The sequence below is a fragment of the Lynx rufus genome, unplaced genomic scaffold (genome assembly GCF_022079265.1).
Source record: "Lynx rufus isolate CCGP_SWC_20201006 ecotype Redwood Valley unplaced genomic scaffold, mLynRuf1.p SCAF_2, whole genome shotgun sequence".
Classification (NCBI taxonomy): Eukaryota; Metazoa; Chordata; class Mammalia; order Carnivora; family Felidae; genus Lynx; species Lynx rufus.
Window position 1 is genome coordinate 124,119,902 of NW_025814834.1, and position 20,015 is coordinate 124,139,916.

Genomic DNA, 20,015 nt, shown 5'->3' on the forward strand with positions numbered 1-20,015 from the left:
TCACTTTAACTTTAAAGATTATTTTAAGAAAGTCACGTGTAAACGTGAAATAGATGTTTATACCCCAGTAGGTGACAAATACAACCTTTGAGGCAAAGAACAAACCGTCCATCTCTCTTGCTGGCTTTAGTTCATCCGTCTACCTGAAGACAGGCCCAAGTGCATACTCGGGTTTCTTGCAGTTCAGAATCGTCTCTGATTCAACAAAACTGAGTTTCACTCCATATCTGAATTAACAACCTTAAAGAAGACTACAGTGGTTAAAAGAGGAAGAGTAGAGATCTGTTCCATAAATGATTAATGTACCCCCTTGGGGAGTAATTTTTCAGAAATATGTGCCATGAGTAAAACTAGAGAATTCCACCTCTGAGTGAGGGTAGATTTATATATATCCTGAATCTATATATATCTTGAATTCCTATATATCTTGAATCTATATATGTCTTGAATATATATATCTTGAATATATAACTCTTGGATACATACATATGTAACTTGAATATATGTATACATGCATGTATGTATAGACATACATACATGCGTGTATATATATATGTGTGCATATATATATATATACACACACACACACATATATAAATTTTTGGTTATGTCTGTTTACCTGAACTGATTTGAGATCAGACTCAAACATATTCTTAAGCATCTGGTGCCAAGTTACTGAATTAAAATTTCTTGATGAACTATTTTAAGTTATTTCAAATTAAATTTTCTACGTACTGGAATTGTTTGTTTGATTTTATCTTAAAATTCTATTCTATCTGTATACACCCCTTTACACAACCTTTCCAAATGTCCAACTACCAAAACAATATGGTTAAAAAAGGCAGGAGTAGCAATCCTTCTATAGTTTATTGTGAGGAGCTGGACGTAAAAGCAACACCCTAAGGACATTCAAGCAAATAGCACTATTTCCTTTAACGTTGTTTCATCTCTTCCCCAGAGTCGCTCCTTTGTTGTCCATGGTTCAATCTGGGAAGCCAGACACTGCTCCTGGGGCCATCACAGTCCCCCCCGCGCAGTCATGGAGATAGTTCTTTGCCCGTGTGCCTTGCTAATAGGTTTGCTTGATGAGAATAAGGCTGGTGGGAAGACAGCAGTGAAGGAGATCTCTTCCCTTCTGAAGTAAGTATCAAAGGTTAAAAGGAAGAGGCACCCTTGGAAATTCAGGCAGTGCACCCCAACTTTCCTGGTTCACTGCTCCATTGACATCCCTTTGAGGGAGGATTTGTGGGCCCTCGAAGCTAGTCACTTAACTACACTATCTTAGTTTGGACTCATCAAAATCAAATTTGTATTAAGGTATATTTTAAGGGGAACAAACGTTTTCTACTTTCTCTCAACATGATTTTATTTTTTCCTATAAAATGTACCTGTAAATTATTATATGTAGGTGTCCACTGAAAGGTAAAAAGGACTACACTACTACCAAATATTATTAATCATTCTGTTGGTAGCCTCATTGCTAACAAAAGTTAAATGCATTCCAGGAAACCACTATTCCAATGGCTATCTCCTGGGGACACAGAAAGCATGACATAGAGAAGCAGTATGTCGCAAAGCAAACTCTATGTTGATTTCATAAAGTTTTTAGCCAGAAACCCATCTGAAGCTTTGGTATTTGTTTTTTGGGGGTTTTTTTGTGTATAATTTAATGATGGTTTTACTTACATTAAACAGAAGAAATTTAAATTAAAAGAAATAACCAACGAAATGCTTAGCAAACCTGGCAACTAATGAGTATTACCTAAATTGTTATATTTATTACATTGATCAGGACTTTCTGTTAATTACAAATCAAATATGCATCATCGTGCACAACTGAATATAACTTCTGCATGATACCAAATACCTATCTGAACACATTCATTTGTTGAATTAATCAATAGTCTTTGATCTAGTTCCCCATTCTATTTTAATTCAAAGACTTGTTATTAGTAGCCAGAGCCAGAGTCCCTCTATATTCCCCTCGGCCTGCTCTGCCTTACAAGATGCAACCCACTCTAATATTAGAATTTTTTTCTTTACTTTATTTGGGGGCTGCTATTTTATATGTTTGAAAATCTCTTTGCAACATACTGATATGCTAAGATGAACAAGAGAAGACTCTGCCTTCAAGAAGCTTAGGGTGAAAAAAAGGCAGGCAAATAGAACCCCCGTGAGGTTAAGTGCTGTGATAATTGTTAACCACGTGTGGGCCTTCTTGACCTTGGAGAGGATGGTCAGGGGAGAGAGGTTTCCTAAGTTCTGAGGTATCTAAACTGAGTCCTGAAGAACTCCTAACACATTAGCCAAGTAAAAAGTAATAGGAGTCGAGAAGAAAAGGGGATCTTTGGTGGAACAATATAGAAGAAGACCCTGAAACAGAGAGCACGGAAGCTTTCCAAGAGGGCATGTCAAGAAGACATGAAGAGATGAAGGGCCCCGTTAAACTGTACCAAGGTGTCTTATCTCTGTACAGAGATCATAGGAAATACTTTATTTTCACATATTGTGATCTTTATTTTTTCTTTTAATTTAAATTTGAGTTAACATAGAGTGCACTATTGGTTTCAGTACAATTTAGTGATTCATCACTTACATACAGCACCCCATGCTAATCACAAGTGCCCTCCTTAGTACCCACCATCCATCTAGCCCATCCCCCACCCACCTCCCTCCATCAACCCATAGTTTGTTCTCTATCATTAAGAGTCTCTTGTGGTTTGTTCCCTTCTCTTCTCTTTTCCCCCCTTCCCATGCGTACGTCTCTTTTGTTTCTTAAATTCCACATATGAGTGAAATCATTTGGTATTTGTCTTTCTCTGACCTATTTCGCTTAGCATTATAATTATACTCTTTAGATCGATCCATATCGTTGCAAATGGCAAGATTTCCTTCTTTTTACGGCAGAATAATATTCCATTGTATATGTACACATCACATCTTCTTTATCCAGTCATCTGTCAGTGGACACTTGGGCTGTTCCATAATTTGGCTATTGTAAATAATGCTAGTATAAGCATCAGGGTGCACATATCCCTTTGCATTAGTATTTTTGTATTCTTTGGGTAAATACCTAGTAATGTAATTGCTGGCTCATAGAGTAGTTCTATTTTTAACTTTCTGAGGAAGCTCCATACTATTTTCCAGAGTGGCTGCGCCAGCTTGCATTGCCACCAACAATGCAAAAGAGATCCTCTTTCTCCGCATCCTTGCCAACACCTGTTGTTTCTTGATAATTTTAGCCATTCTGAGAGATGTGAGGTGGTATCTCATAATGGTTTTGATTTGTATTTCCCTGATGATGAGTAGCATTGAGCATCTTTTCATGTGTCTGTTAGCCATCTAGATGTCTTCTTTGGAAAAGTGTCTATTCGTGCCTTCTGCCTCTTTCTTCACTGGGTTGTTTGTTTTGGAGGTGTTAAGTGTGATAAGTTCTTCATAGATTTTGGATACTAACCCTTTATCAGATAGGTCATTGGCAAATATCTTCTCCCACTCCATAGGCTGCCTTTTAGTTTTGTTGATTGTTTCTTTCACTGTGCAGAAGCTTTTTATCTTGATGAGGTCCCAGTAGTTCATTTTTGCTTTTGTTTCCCTTATCTTCAGCAATGTGCCTAGTAAGAAGTTGCTCCAACCAAGGTCAAAGAGGTTCCTGCCTGTGTTCTCTGGATTTTGATGGTTTCCTGTCTTAAATTAAGGTGTTTCATCCATTTTGAATTTATTTTTGTGTATGGTGCAAGAATGTGGTCCAGTTTTATTTTTCTGCATGTTGCTGTCCGGTTTTCCCAACACCATTTGTTGAAGAGATTGTCTTTTTTCCATTGGATATTCTTTCCTGCTTTGTTGAAGATAAATTAACCATATAGTTGTGGGTCAATTTATGGGTTTTCTATTCTGTTCCATTGATGCATGTGTCTGTTTTTGTGCCAGGACCATACTGTCTTGATCACTAGCTCTGTAACGTAGCTTGAAGTCTGGACTCGTGATGCCTTCAGTTTTGTTTTTTCTTTTTCAGGACTACTTTGGCTATTCAGGGTCTTTTGTGGTTCCATACAAATTTTAGGATTGTTTGTTCTAGCCCTGTGAAGAATGCTGGTGGTATGATGACAGGGATTGCATTAAATGTGTAGATTGCTTTGGGTAGTATTGACATTTTAACAATATTTGTTCTTCCTATCCAGAAGCATGGAATGCCTTTCCGTTTGGGTCTTCTTCAATTTCTTTCATAAGTGTTCTATAGTTTTCAAAGTAGAGATCTTTTACCACTTTAGTTAGGTTTATTCCTCGGTGTCTTATTGTTTTTGGTGCAATTGAAAATGGGATCGATTCCTTGATTTATTTTTCTGTTGCTTCATTACTGGTATATAGTAATGCCACAGATTTCTGCACGTTGATTTTATATCCTGCTACTTTGCTGAATCATGTGTTCTAGCAATTTTTTGGTGGGGTCTTTCAGATTTTCTTTTTTTATTATTTTTTTAATGTTTATTTATTCTCGAGAGAGAGACAGAGCATGAACAGGGGAGGAGCAGAGAGAGAGACAGACAGACAGACAGACAGAATCCAAAGCAGGCTCCAGGCTCTGAGTTGTCAGCATAGAGCTGAACTTGGGGCCTGAGCCCACACACCGTGAGATCATGACCTGAGCCGAAGTCAGACACGCAACCAAGTGAGCCACCCAGGTGCCCCCAGATTTTCTACATAGAGTATCATGTCGTCTGCAAAAAAATGAAAGTTTGACTTCTTCTTTCCTTTCTTTTTGTTGTCTGATTGCTGAGGCTAAGATTTCCAGTACATGTTAATAGTAGTGGTGAGAGTGGAAATCCTGTCTTCTCCTCACTGTAAGGGAAAGGCTCTCAGTTTTTCCCCACTCAGGATGATATTAGCTGTGGGTCTTTCATGTATGGCCTTTGTGATGTTAAGGTATGTTCCATCTATCCATACTTTACTGAGGGGTTTCATCAAGAATGGATTCTGTATTTTGTCAAATGCTTTCTCTGCATCTATTGACAGGATCATATGGTTCTTTTATCCTTTTTTTTAAATTAAAGTGGTGTATCAAGTTAACTGATTTGTGGATACTGAACCAGCCCTGCAGCCCAGGAATAAATCCCACTTGATCATGGTGAATGATTCTTTCAATGTACTGTTGAATTCGGTTTGCCAGTGTTTTCTTGAGAATTTTTGAATCCACGTTCATCAGGGATATTGGCCTGTAATTCTCCTTTTTTAGTGGAGTCTTTGTCTGGTTTTGGAATCAAGGTAATGCTGGCTTCATAGAATGACTTTGGAAGTTTTCCTTCTATTTCTGTTTTTTGGAACAGTTTGAGAAAATAGATGTTAACTCTTTAAGTGTTTGGTAGAATTCCCCTGGGAAGCCATCTGGCCCAGGTTTCTTGTTTGTTGGGAGATTTTTGATTACTGATTCAATTTCTATACTGATTAGGTGTCTGTTCAAATTTTCTGTTTCCTCCTGTTTCAGTTTTGGTAGTTTGTGAGTTATTAGGAATTTGTCCATCTCTTCCAGATTGTCCACTTTGTTGGCATATAATTTTTCATAGTATTCTCTTACAATTGTTTGTATTTCTGTGGTGTTGTGATTTCTCCTCTTTCATTTGTGATTTTATCTATTTGGGTACTTTCTCTTTTCTTTTTGATAAGTCTGGCTAGAGGGTTATCAGTTTTGTTAATTCTTTCAAAGAACCGGCTCTAGTTTCATTGATGTGTTCTACTGGGTTTTTTTGTTTGTTTGTGTCTATATCATTTCTATTCTTTATTATTTCCCTTCTTCTGCTGGCTTTAGGCTTTATTTGCTGTTCCTTTTCTAGATCCTCTAGGTGTAAGTTTAGTTTGTGTATTTGGGACCTTTCTTACTTTTTGAGATAAGCCTGAATTGCAATATACTTCCCTCTTAGGACTGCCTTTGCTGCATCCCAAGGGTTTGGGATTGTCATGTTTTTATTTTCATTTGCTTCTGTGTATTTCTTTAATTTCTTCTTTAATTTACTGGTTAACCCATTCATTCTTCAGTAGGATGTTCTTTAACCTCCCTGTATTTGAGGGCTTTCCAAATTTTTTCTTGTGGTTGACCTCAAGTTTCACAGTGTTGTGATCTGAAAACATGCATGGTATGATCTCAGTCTTTTGTACTTGTTGAGGGCTTATTTGTGACCCAGTATGTGATCTATTCTGGAGAATATTCCATGTACCCTCAAAAAGAATGTGCATTCCGTTGATTTGAGATGAAATGTTCTGAATAATATCTGTTAAGTCCATCCAGTCCAGTGTGTCATTCAAAGCCATTGTTTCCTTGTTGATTTTCTGCTTAGATGATCTGTCCATTGTTGTAAGTGGGGTGTTAAAGTCCCCTACTATTATTTTATTGTTATCAGTGAGTTTCTTTATGTTTATTATTAATTGATTTATATATTTGGGTGCTTACAAGTTGGAGGCATATTACAATTATTTGATCTTCTTGATGGATAAGCCCATTTTATTATGATATAATGTCCTTCATCCTTTGTTACAGTCTTGTCTTAAAATCTAGTTTGTCTGATATAAGTATGGCTACTCCAGCTTTCTTTTGACATCCAGTAGCATGATAGATGGTTCTCCATCCCTTCACTTACAATCTTCAAGTGTCTTTAGGTCTAAAATGAGTCTCTTGTAGGCAGCGTATAGATGGATCTTTTTTTTTATCCATTCTGATACCCTATGTCTTTTGATTGACCCTATGTCATTTAGTCCATTTACATTCAGAATGATTATTGAATGATTGGACTTTAGTGCCATCATGTAACCTGTAGATTTGATGTTTCTGGTGATGTTCTCTGGTCCTTTCTAGTCTTTGTTGCTTTTGGTCTTTATTTTTCTTTTTTCTCCAAAGAGTCCCCCTTAAAGTTTCTTGTATGGTCACAAATTCCTTTAGTTTTTGTCTGGGAAACTCTTTATCTCTCCTATGTTGAATGACAGCCTTTCTGGATAGAGCATTCTTGGCTGCACAATGTTTCCATTCAACATGTTGAATATATCTTGCCACTCCTTTCTGGCCTGCCAAGTTTCTGTGGACAGATCTGCTGTGAACCTGATCTATCTTCCCTTGTAGGTTAAGGACTTTTTTTCCCCATGTTGCTTTCGGGATTCTTTCCTTGTCTGTGTATTTTGTGAATTTTACTATGATATGTCTTGGTGATGACTGGCTTTTGTTGAATTTAATGGGAGTCCTCTGTTCTTCTTGGATTTTGATGTCTGTGTCCTTTCCCAGATTAGGGAAGTTTTCCACTATAATTTGCTCACATAAACCTTCCTTTTTCTCCCTCTTCATCTTCTGGGACTCCTCTGATACAAATGTTATTACATTTTAATAAAACACTGAGTTCCCTAAGTCTGCCTTCATGATCCCTGACCTTTGTTTCCCTGTTCTTTTCAGATCCATTATTTTTTATAATTTTATCTTCTGTATTGTTAATTCACTCCTCTGCCTCATCTATACTTGTTTTTATGCACTCAATTTGGGTTTTTGCATCTCAGTTTTAGCATTTTTAATTTCGGCCTGACTAGATTTTAGTTCTTTTATCTCTGCAGAAAGAGATTCTTTTGTGTCTTCTATGCTTTTTCAAGCCCAGCTAGTATCCTTATAATTGTTTTAAATTATAGTTCAGAAATCTTATTTATATCTGCATTGACTAAATGCCTGGCCATCATTTCTTCCTGTCCTTTTTTCTTTTTAAAAAAAAATTAATATTCATTTATTTTTAACAGAGACAGACAGACAGATTGTGAGTGGGGGTGGGGCAGAGAGAGAGGGAGACACAGAATCTGAAGCATGCTCCAGGCTCTGAGCTCTCAGCACAGAACCCAACACAGGGCTCAAACTCACGGGCCATGAGATCATGACCTGAGCCAAAGTCAGATGCTTAACCAACTGAACCACCCAGGCACCCATCTTCCTGTTCTTTCTTTTGAGGTGAATTCCTCAATCTTGTAATTTTGGATGAATATAAAACAACAACAATAATAGAATAAAATAAAATAAAAATTAATTTTAAAAAATCAAGTAAAGGAAGCTAGATCCTAGGTGTGTTTGGTCTGCATGTTAAGAGAAGCTTGATAGAAAAAAGAGGAGAGAAAAAGAATAAAAATTACAGAAATTAAAAAAATGAAAATAAAAATGAAATAAAATTTGAAAATAAAAAATTTTGCTCTTTCCGTAACCAAGAAACAAAAGAAAAACAACAAAAACAACAGAAGCAACAAAAACAAAAAAAGCAAACAAACAAATGAACAAAAAAAACCCAAATGAAGCTACATCCAGTTTTCCCTAGAGCTGAAACTTCGCAGCAGTATGGTCAGTAGACTAATCTCGTGGAAGGGACTTGTGCTGGTCTCCTAGGGGAGGGGAATGCTGCTCTCTCAGGCTGACTTGCCCTAGTGGAGATGTGCCTGGAGGACACAATGGGGAGGGGCTTGCCGTAATGACTCAGTTCTCCACTTGGTGGCACTATTTAGCTCACTGGGGTCCATCAGTGTTGGTGGGCTAATGGTGAAAATGGCTTCACCCCACTCTGTATTCTCCAGCGTGGGAAGTTTGGGCCATCACCCCTCCTGTGTCCCCTGCTTCCGTCACCTCCCTGCCTTCCCCCTGTGTCCAAGCTGTCCACCTACTAGGCAGTGACTCTCTCCAGAGTTTTAGGCATTGCTGTGTTTCAAAATCCACATTTCAGAGACCTCCATGGTTCAGACCCACAGTGATCTGGGGGAGTCTCGTGGAACTGTAGCCTGCTTGTTCCAGGAAACAGTTGCACCACCACACAGTGGCTTAGAGTTTATGGTGAATCAAACACAGCCGGTACCAGGGTTTGTTGCCCTCAGCTGGGGTCTTTGTTCCTATATGGGTGAATATGGCAGCTTAATCGTGCCCACCAGGTCTTTTGCCCGCGGAGAGGCCATATCACCTCTATTAAATGCACTGCAAGCTGGGGAACCACTTCTCCCTGTAGGACCCAGGGGATCCTCAGACCGTGCTTCCTGCTCCTGGGCCTCTGCCTTGCTTCCTCACCAGAGCACCACCAGGGGCTGACCTCTGACTCTGTGCTCTACTGTTTATTAAAAACTGGCAGTATTGAAACCCTGTCCTTTTTCTCCTATCAATGGTCTTGGGGAACAGTTTTCTTGTGCAGTCCCCTGTGCCTGTTTTCACTCTTCCTTTCTAGCTGCTTTCAGGGGGATTGCTTTCTTGCACAAACCCAATGCATTGCCCTCTCCCTTGAAGTGCAGGTAGCTGATAGAGACTCTCCAGCCTGAGATTAAGGAATGGATGGGGAATACGAACTGTTTTGGGCTTTAAACATTACTGAATTCTGGATTGTAGTTAGAAACATTACTGGATTCTAGTTTTTGCAGCTTTCTCACTGAGGTCTTCGATGTGAAAGGCTACTCATATTGTTCAAATATGGGCACTACTACTTGTATGTTGCAGATTCCTAAACTATAGTTCTCGTGAGACTCCCTCCTTGAGCTTCAGGAATGTATATATCCTTCACATGTATCCAGTGCCTGTTTATGTTTCCTCTTGGATGTCCTATAGTCATTTCCAACTTGCTTCGTCACTGTAGTCTGCTTTCCTGCCTGTGTGCCACCATCTTCTAGCTGTCAGGAAACCTGGGAATGATTCTAGTTTCCTATTTCCCTCAATTCCCTCTCTCTGTCTACTTCTTGGTAGCAATTCCAGTATATTAGTTAGAAATCCTCATGAAGGGGCGCCTGGGTGGCTCAGTCGGTGAAGTGTCCGACTTCGGCTCAAGTCATGATCTCACGGTTCGTGAGTTCGAGCCCCATGTTGGGCTCTGTGCTGACAGCTCGGAGCCTGGAGCCTGCTTCTGATTCTGTGTCTCCCTCCCTCTCTGCCCCTCCCCTGCTCATGCTCTGTCTCTCTCTCTCCAAAATAAACATGAAAAAAAATTTTTTTAAATCCTCATGAAATCCTCTGACTTTGTCCTCCAGTCACTTCATACTAAAGCTAAGTGATCTTGAAAGGGTTCAAATTTGATTTTGTAACTCGTTCAAAATTTTTTCAGTGTGGGGAGGAGTTAAGATGGCAGAGTAGTAAGAGGACCCTGGGCTTGTGTCATTCCTTGGACACAGATCAACATCAACCCATTTTGAACACCTCTGAAATTGATCTGAGGATTAACAGAACAACCTGCATAATTTGAGGCAGAGAACACAGCAGGTGTGTGCCAAGAGGTGAACTAGGGGAGTGAAGAGCTGCGGTGCCACAGAGCGGAGGGAGGGAAGGAGGAGAGAGGGAGGGAGCGAAGGAGGAGAGAGGGAGGGAGGGAGGGAGGAAGGAAACAAACATGGGGAGAAGCCCAAAGGAAAATCGAGGTGCACCGACCAGAAGGGACATGAATGCTAGACAGACAAAAACAGCAGGTGGAAGGAGGGTAACAGAAGTAGAGAATGTGAGCCAGAGTTCTTTGAAAAGATAACTAGGAATTAGCCAGGAGAGATGAGAGGGTAGGAAAGAATCCAACATTGAGCAATAGGGGGTTAGAGTGGAAGTTACCTTGATAAAAAAAATTTTTACTGTACTTAGACTTGCTACTGAGAAGTGGGAGAGGGGCAATTTCTTATATAAATGAGAACTTTTTTTTTTCCTGAGGAGATACTGTATAATCGACATACAACATTAGTTTCAGATGTACATTATATTTGTATATATCCTGACATGATCACCACAATAAGTCTAACATCCGTCACCGTACATAGTTACAGAATTTTTTTTCTTATGCTGAGAACTTGTAAGATTTACCTTCACTTAGCAACTTTCCACTATGCAATACAGAATTAACTATAGATGCCATGCTGTACATTACATCCCCATGACTTAGTTATTTCATAACTGGAAGTTTGTACCTTTTGACTCTCTTCACCTATTTCACTCACCTCCAACTCCCCACCTCTGGCAAGCACCACTCTGTTCTCTGTATCTCTAGCTTATTTTTCTTTTTCTTCAAGATTCAACATATAAATGAGTATTTGCATTTCTCTGACTGAGTTATTTTGCTTAATATAATCCCCTCAGGGTCCATTCATGTTGTCATACATGGCAAGATTTTACTTCTTTTTTATGGCAAAACAAAAAATAAGTGTTGATGAAAATGTGAAGAAAAGGGAACCCTTGTATGTTGTTGGTGGCAATGTAAATTGGTGTAGCCACTATGGGAAATAGTATGGAAGTTCCTCAAAAAATTAAAAATAGTACTCTCATATGATCCAGCCATTCCACTTCTGAATATTTATCCAAAGCAAATGAAAACACCAAGTTGAAGAGATATATGCACCCCTATGTTCCTTGCTGCATTATTTACAATAGCCAAGATACGGAAGCAACCCAAATGTCCATCAATGGATGAATGGATGTGTATATATATATATATATATATATGCAATGGACTATTACTCGGCCATAAAAAAGAATAAGATCTTGCCATTTGCAACAACATGGATGGACCTAGAGGGTATTGTGCTGAGTGAAATAAGTCAGACAGAAAAAGACAAATACCACATGATTTCACAAGATATGAAGTCTAAAAACAAAGAAAAAAAAACACAGCAAGCAAAATAAAACAGACTCATAAATACAGAGAATAAACTGGTAGTTGCCAGAGTGGAGGGGAGTGGCAGGATGGGTGAAGTAGATGAAGGGGGTTAAGAGGAACAAACTTCCAGTTATAAAATAAATAACTCATGGGGATGAAAAGTACAGCATACAAAATATAGTCAATATATTGAATAACATTGTATGATGACAGATGATGACTACACTTATTGTGGTAAGCGCTGAGTAATATATATTGTAGTGTATACAACATATGTCATATACATATATATTATACTTTGTTGTATGTATAGTGAGAATTGTTGAATCGCTGTGTTGTACATCGGAAACTAATATACTATCATATGTCAACTACACTTCCATAATAAAACAAAAATATTTTTTAAGGTTGCTTTGGTTATTCAGGGACTGTGGTGGTTCCACACAAGTTTTAAGTTTTAGAATTGTTTGCTCTGGTTCTGTGAAAAACGCCACTTGCGTCTTAATAAGGATTGCACTGAATCTACATGTAGATTGCTTTGGCTAGTATGGATTTTAACAATATTCATTTTTCCAACCCATGAGCAGAATATCTTCCCATTTATTTGTGTCTTCTTCAATTTCTTTCATCAATGTCTTAGAGTTTTCAGTGTCTTTCACTTCCTTTGTTAAACTTATTCCTAAATACTTTCTTCTTTTTGATAGAATTGAAAATAGGATTGTTTTCTTAATCTCTTTCTGACAATTTTGTGGGGTTTTTTAGTGTTTGTTTTCAGTGCAACAGGTTTCTGTAGATTGATTTTGTACCCTGCAATTTTACTGAATTTATTTATTAGTTCTAACAGGTTTTTGGTGGCGTCTGTAAGGTATTCTATATGTAGTATCATGTCATCTGCAAATAGTGACAGTGTTACTTGCAATTTGGATGCCTTTTATTTCTCTTTCTTACATACTTCTGAGGAGTTTGGCTATTAGAAAAGCAGAGATGGCGGCTGCACTGATCCCAGATCCATTTACTTATGAAAAAACTCTTTATATTTCAGAGTCAAATGAGGAACAAAAGGGTTTTTTACAGACCTGAGTCTCAAACTTCTGTCAAGAACTGACTCCTTTAAACTTTAGGTTGAATTAAAAACCACTTCAGAAGATGTTCCAAAGTCTCCATCTTTCCCTTATTCCACCAGCAATGATTCTTTATTTCCCATTTCTGAACTCTCTATTCATTCCGCCTCTCTTAAACCCAAAGAACATCGATACCCTCCAAAAGAGCATTTCCATATACACGTGTTTCTAGATCCAGTTGAGGCAAATTGTTGATCGTTCCAATCCCGAACCCTTCTCCTAAGGATTGTCTTAGACTACTTCACTTTTAAAAATAGTTCAGTATAACTTATACGTGCCCCTATTCTAAGTGGATTGCCTTCAGTGGGTGGAGACAAGTTGTCTCTGATATGCCATTCTAGGGTTCTGTGGCCCATGATGGTATAGGCCCACCACAGCCATATCCAGGCCTAGCCTCCTCCCTACAGGTATAGGAAGCTAATTTATGCAATGTCTTCTGAGTGGAAGTCTGTTTAAGGGGCCTCCCTAAATCTCTCAACATAGTCACAGTTCAAGTTGCTGGAAAATATCTTTCAGATTCCATGAAAGCCATGGAATCACGTGATTAGTGCCAGTTAGGTTTGAACATTAAAGAGTTTACTCATTAATCAGAGATCTATGTTTGATACACAGTTTTCAGAGGGGATGTTATAATCCTGCAGCTTTAACGTGTTCATGTTATCAAGTGATGTAAGAACCCAAAGCCCCAGATTAATACTTGGAAACTGTACTGTCAACCTCAAACACAGTAAGGTAAGCATAATGTGGATTCCTGACTTTGTCTATAAATGTGCAACTATTCCTTCCCCATTGACAGAGCACAGGCTTGGTGGTAATCCGTCTATGCCACCTGAACACCTGCACACACGCACACTCGCACACACACGCATGCGCACTCGCCCAGCTCTCCCGTGTCTGCATGCGGGCATTTACAAGATGCCCAGCTGAATGTAGCCGGTGACTGTGGGATACAGCAAAGGTAACCATCCCTGCTGATAATTGATTTTTACCCTGAGGGTAGCAGTTTAGATGGAGAGAAATGGGCAAATACAGGATAAATCATCTTTTTGGGGTCAAGTCTTTTTGAGGTCAGATTAGGTCTGTCTCGCATCACACGTGTGTTGAAACCAAACTCATGAAAGAGTACCTAAGGTAGGAAAAGAAAAATAAACGGCCACTTACCAAGTGCATTTTCCAGATAACAGTGTTTCAATATTGATGAATGTTTAGAATTTAGGATGATTCTATGTTATTGAATCCCTTAGCATTCTCCCCCTGTCCCTGAAATCTTTCAAAATCCTTCTAGTTTTTCAGGACATCAAAAGCCAAAGCAGCACAAGTTACTCTTGGTATAAATGCTGAAAAGTGTCTCCTATTACTTGAAAGAATACAAAGGATTTAGACTTCCACATGTAAAATGATCATGGCCTCTTTTCTAGGCTTTTGGGCGTATAACTTTCATAAGTCAGTTGGCCCATCAGAGTAATTAAATTAAAGAGAACAGTTTTTAGAATGGAATATACTGTCCTCTGAGTTTTGGTGAAGTTTTATCATATGCATTTGAGTAGCCTAGAATAAAAGGCTATATTGCAGATTTCACATATTCTTTACCCACCATTTCCACTCCAGTCCTGCTTCTAGCCTTTGGAAGTCAGTGTCTCCAGTACCCTGTTGCCATATATTCCTTCACTTTCTGATCACATAACCCTCTACTTATAACTGCAGCATCCCCACATTCATTTTCTATATCAAGACAAACCTCATGGCCTTCTGTTAAGAAAGCCTGCTCAGGGGGCGCCTGGGTGGCTCAGTCAGTTGAGCGTCCGACTTTGGCTCAGGTCATAATCTCACGACTTCGGCTCAGGTCACAATCTCACGGCTTCGGCTCAGGTTATGATCTCACGGCTCATGAGTTCGGGCCCCACGTCAGGCTCTGTGCTGACAGCTCAGAGCCTGGAGTCTGCTTTGGATTCTGTGTCCCTCTCTTGCTGTGCCCCTCCCTCACTCACGCTCTCTCTTTCTCTCAAGAATAAATAAAACATTTAAAAAAAATTTTTTTAAAGCCTGCTCGAGGCTGGCTTTCATCACTGTCTGATATCCCTGTTCGCCATTTTACCTACTCTCTGCCCTTCCATGTGGAAACCATCCTTTATGCGAGCTCAAAAGGCTGTTTCATTGACCTTTTCTTCTAAATCCCCTAAGCTCTCTAATGCATGTGTGGGTATAGGTTTGGATGAAAGAGTACTCAAAATGTACACAGTGTGTTGTGAAACATATTGGTATTTTATTAATTGTATTCCAGGTAAACACATTGAACTGAACCGCAAGTGACCTTGCTATTGAAGCTAGATAGAAACTCCTACCACATCGGACTTCCGGGGTTTGGTACAATCATTTGTCTTGATGGCCTCATGTATGCAGTCGCTATAGTCAGTATTACACTTGCCACATTTACAGCTTATAGCTACCGGGTAGGAGAAATAGGGAGTAACATGGTGTGGGCATCCTGGTATTTCTACAGTCTTGTACAGGAAGTCTCTGTAGGTGCAAACATCTTGGGACAGAGCATATTTGGGAAGAAACAGTTTGCCATTGATATCCTGAGGGAAGAACAGAAGAGGAAGCAAAATGTTAATTCGCTTACATCCCATAGATACAAATAGGACTGGGGGAGGATTCCTTAGTCCCATTCCCCAATACCAATTCAGCATATCCACACTGAATTCTATAGAGACAAAAATGACATACACACACACCTCTCTTTTATCCTTGATCGTGGGAACCAGATAAAGTTTAAATAAACTTTGGGAGTAAAACTATTGTAAAAATTATCTGTACCAACTGTATGGAATAGGTCCGTATATTATAACCTAGGGACTCTACCTCTAAGGAGCCAATGACCGTTAGGTCTGTGAAATGAGGTTGTGATTTATCTCATTTCCTTTCTGGATAGAAATGGACTGAGTCTAGGTTTATCTAATTTTCAGCTAAAAGAAGTGAGATGAACTACATACCCGTGTCATACAATATCCAGCACAGATGGTGGTGTTGATGGTTAGGCAATAAGCACACTCTTTCCTTTCGACATGCATCATATACTCAGTTGGAAAACAAAAAGACATCGCTTGTCCACATGCCAGGCCAAAAAGCACGGACATCACGTAGATTGCAGTCATGCTAAATCAAAGACAAAATTAAAGACTCTATTACATGAATCCTTTAGGACATTCAGAAGGGACATTTAGAAAGAGCTACAGTGCGTGTGCATATGTGTGTGCGTGTGTGTGTGTAAATATATATATTTATCGAATGCCTACTTTGTCCTAGGCCCTATATTAGGTGTTTTTACATACTTAGTACTCTCAATAACCTTTCTTTATAATGTGGCCATGAGCCATATACGTCATAGTGTAGGAACTCACATAGCAAATGTCCTGCTCGCAAGTGCCACTTAACAACACTGGGCAGTGAAATGGAAAGCCTGAAACATCACAACAGAAAAGTGACAGACACATAAGGTCAACGCAGCGCAAAACAATTCATTCAGTAGAAACAGTTTAAATACCTGCCTCTAATTATAAGAAGTGACTTAACAGGCCTCAGTAGGGGCTTTTCAAAACAGGAGTTTTCTAAAATCTTTGGTTCGATAGTTTAAAAGGCCAACAGACTAGTCATAATTAGAAAGCATATAGAAACCAAGAAAATGTATAATCAAACTGTAGTGCCATCTCAATGCAAATAAGCTTGCATACAATTCTATCCAATGTCTGTCAAGGAAGATGAAGCTAGAGAAAGCCTAGAATGGGCCAACTATTCTAGTGTTATTCTAACCGGTGTTAAAGGGTTAACCCAGAAATCTAGAACCCCCCCCCTTTTCCAACCCTGAGAATATTCTCTGATGGTTGAAAGAAGTGGAGTTGGACAAATAAAAATTATTTTACTAAGAAAATGTATGGAGCGCACTATCTTAAAACAAATTATAGAAACAAAAAATATAGGTTGACATAGTGAGAGTAATACCATTCAAGGACAGATCTACTGTGGGTTAGCCGGGAAAATAAAATGAGGTTTGACTACCTGGAAGATAACAGAGGGTCCACTGTGCCTCAAGTAGAAGGAGAATATGTATCTCAATAGAACCTGTTTAATGGAGAGTCTGTTCAATATTGATGGGTCATTCTAAGCAGATGGATAATATTATTATGACTTATAGCAGATAAATTAGATAAACATATACTGAGCATTTGAACCAGACGATGAGAAATACAAAATGGATAAGCTATGGTCCATGACTTCAAGGGCTAACAGTCTAAGGAGAGAAGTATGAACACTAATAATAAAAGCATTGTTCTAAGTGCTCTGAAAGAGTCCAAATCATGACTCCAAGATACAAAATTATATAAAACGTCTTCTGTATAAACAAGGAAGTGAAGTAACCCATTTAAAAGGGTTTTCTGGTTAACTCATTTGGATAAAATGTTGCATATTCAAGTATTCTTTGGAATTTTTTGGTATTTCAGTTAAGGAGTGAAAATATAAGAATTTCTGGCTCATGGGTCTGGTTTTCTCAAGTGCTTCACAAATGTGAGCTCCATCTGTGGTAGAGAATTGGTTCCATTATTTTAAAACCACAGATTTAGAGGATTCTCTAAGAATGATATAAAATATTCAGCCATCATGATCATATGGTTCTTGCCTGTCTAGCCAACTACTGGGTTTTTGCATAAAAAATAATTAACTCGGATATTTTAACTATTAGCTCTGTCTGTGATTCTATATAAAATAGATCTGTGGTGATCTGGTGAGAATATTGGTCCTGGAGTTAGGAACCAGAATGCTATTTCAAGATCTCCCATAGATCTATGAGAAATTGACTAAAATATTTAATCTATCTGGGCCTTATTTTCTCATCTGGAAAACATAAAGAGACAAGTAAACCTAACCTTTTTTTTTTTTAATTGTAGGATAAAACACTGTTTTAGAACTTTTACCCACTGTTGCCATATTCATTATGGATACTGTATATGTTTTGAGAGTTCCTCTTATAAATGTAAAACTCTGAACTAACAAAAGGAAAAATTAAAAGTGCTGAGTTACTGGGTGGCTCAGTCGGTTAAGCATCAGACTTCATTCAGCTCAGGCCATGATCTCATGGTTCCTGAGTTCGAGCCCTACATCTGACTCTCTCCTGTCAGCACAGGGCCCACTTTGGATTCTCTGTCCCCTTCTCTCTGCACCTCCCCCATTTGCATTCCTTCTCTCTCAAAAATGAATAAAAACATTTTTAGGGGCTCCTGGGTGGTTCAGTTGGTTAAGTGTCCGACTTCAGCTCGGGTCATGATCTCATGGGTTCATGGGTTCAAGCCCCAGGTCAGGCTCTGCGCTGACAGCATGGAGCTTGGAACCTACTTCAGATTCTGTTTCCATCTCTCTGCCCCCACCCCCTCCCTCGCTCACATTTTGTCTCTCTCTCTCTCTTGCAAATATAAAATAAAATGAAAAAAATTTTTTTAATAAATAATTTTTTTAAGTGCTGAATTACAAGCAATAGTAGCTGTATAATTTTGTGAGTGTAAAAAAAAGTAAGAATTGTTCTTTCCCCTTCATTGCAAATAGTAAAACTTCACCCACAGAATCTTTCTGAGCCTGTTTCTTCATCTATAAAAGGAAGGCTTAGAACTAGAAGATGATCGGGGCGCCTGGGTGGCGCAGTCGGTTAAGCGTCCGACTTCAGCCAGGTCACGATCTCGCGGTCTGTGAGTTCGAGCCCCGCGTCGGGCTCTGGGCTGATGGCTCGGAGCCTGGAGCCTGTTTCCAATTCTGTGTCTCCCTCTCTCTCTGCCCCTCCCCCGTTCATGCTCTGTCTCTCTCTGTCCCAAAAATAAATAAACGTTGAAAAAAAAGAACTAGAAGATGATCAGGAAGGTCTTTTCAGCACAAATAGATTGTGATTCTATGTGATAAATTAGTGTCAGTTCCCTGAGCTATAAGAGTTAGTGATCTAGAATTCTGCTTCCAGATTTCATTACAGTTATGAGTAACTGAGCAATTTAATATCATTTGCCTTCATTTTTCCACATGCTCCTTCCTAAAAATCATAAAAAGAAGAAAACAATATGTGTGAAGCTCTTGGAATGCTATGGAACAAAGACTAATAACTATATAACACTATATAAATCACTATTAGTTAATACCTCCCTATATGATCTGCCATAATTTCTCCTTTATTGTCACCTGGATTCTCATCTCTGCAACTTAAATGCCTCTTTAAAGTCATCATAAGTGATTTATTAAGCACCTAAAAATAGAAGGCATGATTTCAGGTCCTAATAATGAGAGATGCCTCTTTCAGTGGTATGACCATCTGTCTACACTTTCAACATTTTTTCTTACCTAAAGTAACTTCTTTCCTTTGCCATTTACCCCACCTTTTTCCTCCCTCCCTCTTTTTTTGCTCTCACTACCTTCATTCTTAATAAACACATTGCTCTCTACTCTGCTAAATTCCTTTGCCTATCTTTTGTCTCCAAATTCCTTACTATGCCATAAAAAAATCAATTGCCCACCCTATGAGCAATCCAGAACTTCACTAAAGCAATATTTTTCTGGAAACCAAAATATACTATAAGGCAGGTGTGTACATTAGACACTATCCAAAGTGAATTTACTGTAAGTTTTCCCAGAAGTATATGATCATCAAACATAACCATTAGTAATTGACAGGATCTAATACACTGATAAAAATGTTTAAATCAAAATGTAACTAGAGAAAGCCATGAACATCAATCAGCCTTCATTAGAGAACTGACCAGTTGTTCCTCTTACTTTAAGTCAATGTAGTTTTTCATATCTTTATATATGTCATTCACTCACCTCCACCACCATTGAACAATTTTGGAGCAGTAATTAGAATTCTTGGAGTCTATTGAAGCAAATTATCACTTAACACTTGCCATTTTTGAGTATTGGCTAAAATCATGAAAATGAAGAAAGAATTCAAGTAAGAACATTTCATTTCACAAAGCCTTTTCAGTGTAGACACCTACCTTACTTTGCATTGGTGAGCTGATGGTATAATGACCCAGACTAAAAGCTCTTGGTTCATTTTATACCCTTCAGGATAATTCCTCTCTGATCTTCTTGTTTATATAATTGCGTTTGAATTACTGCTTTCTTATCTGAAAAAACATCTATTGAAAATTCATACTGAACCCCAAATAAAATGTGTTTAGACAAACAATTTCACAACATATTCCCCTGGAAACTCTGACATTATTGCAGCATGAATTTTCCTCTCTCCAATTTCAAAATA

The 20,015-nt window shown here is 38.6% G+C and overlaps 1 long non-coding RNA gene across 1 annotated transcript; it reads left to right on the forward strand.

Annotated features, from left to right (window-relative positions):
• Positions 1-500: 500 nt before the first annotated feature.
• LOC124514955 (uncharacterized) lies at positions 501-16,652 on the forward strand. The gene is made up of 3 exons (XR_006962703.1): positions 501-1,140; positions 13,337-13,456; positions 15,006-16,652. It is a non-coding gene; the product is annotated as an uncharacterized LOC124514955 (long non-coding RNA).
• The last annotated feature ends 3,363 nt before the right edge of the window (positions 16,653-20,015 follow it).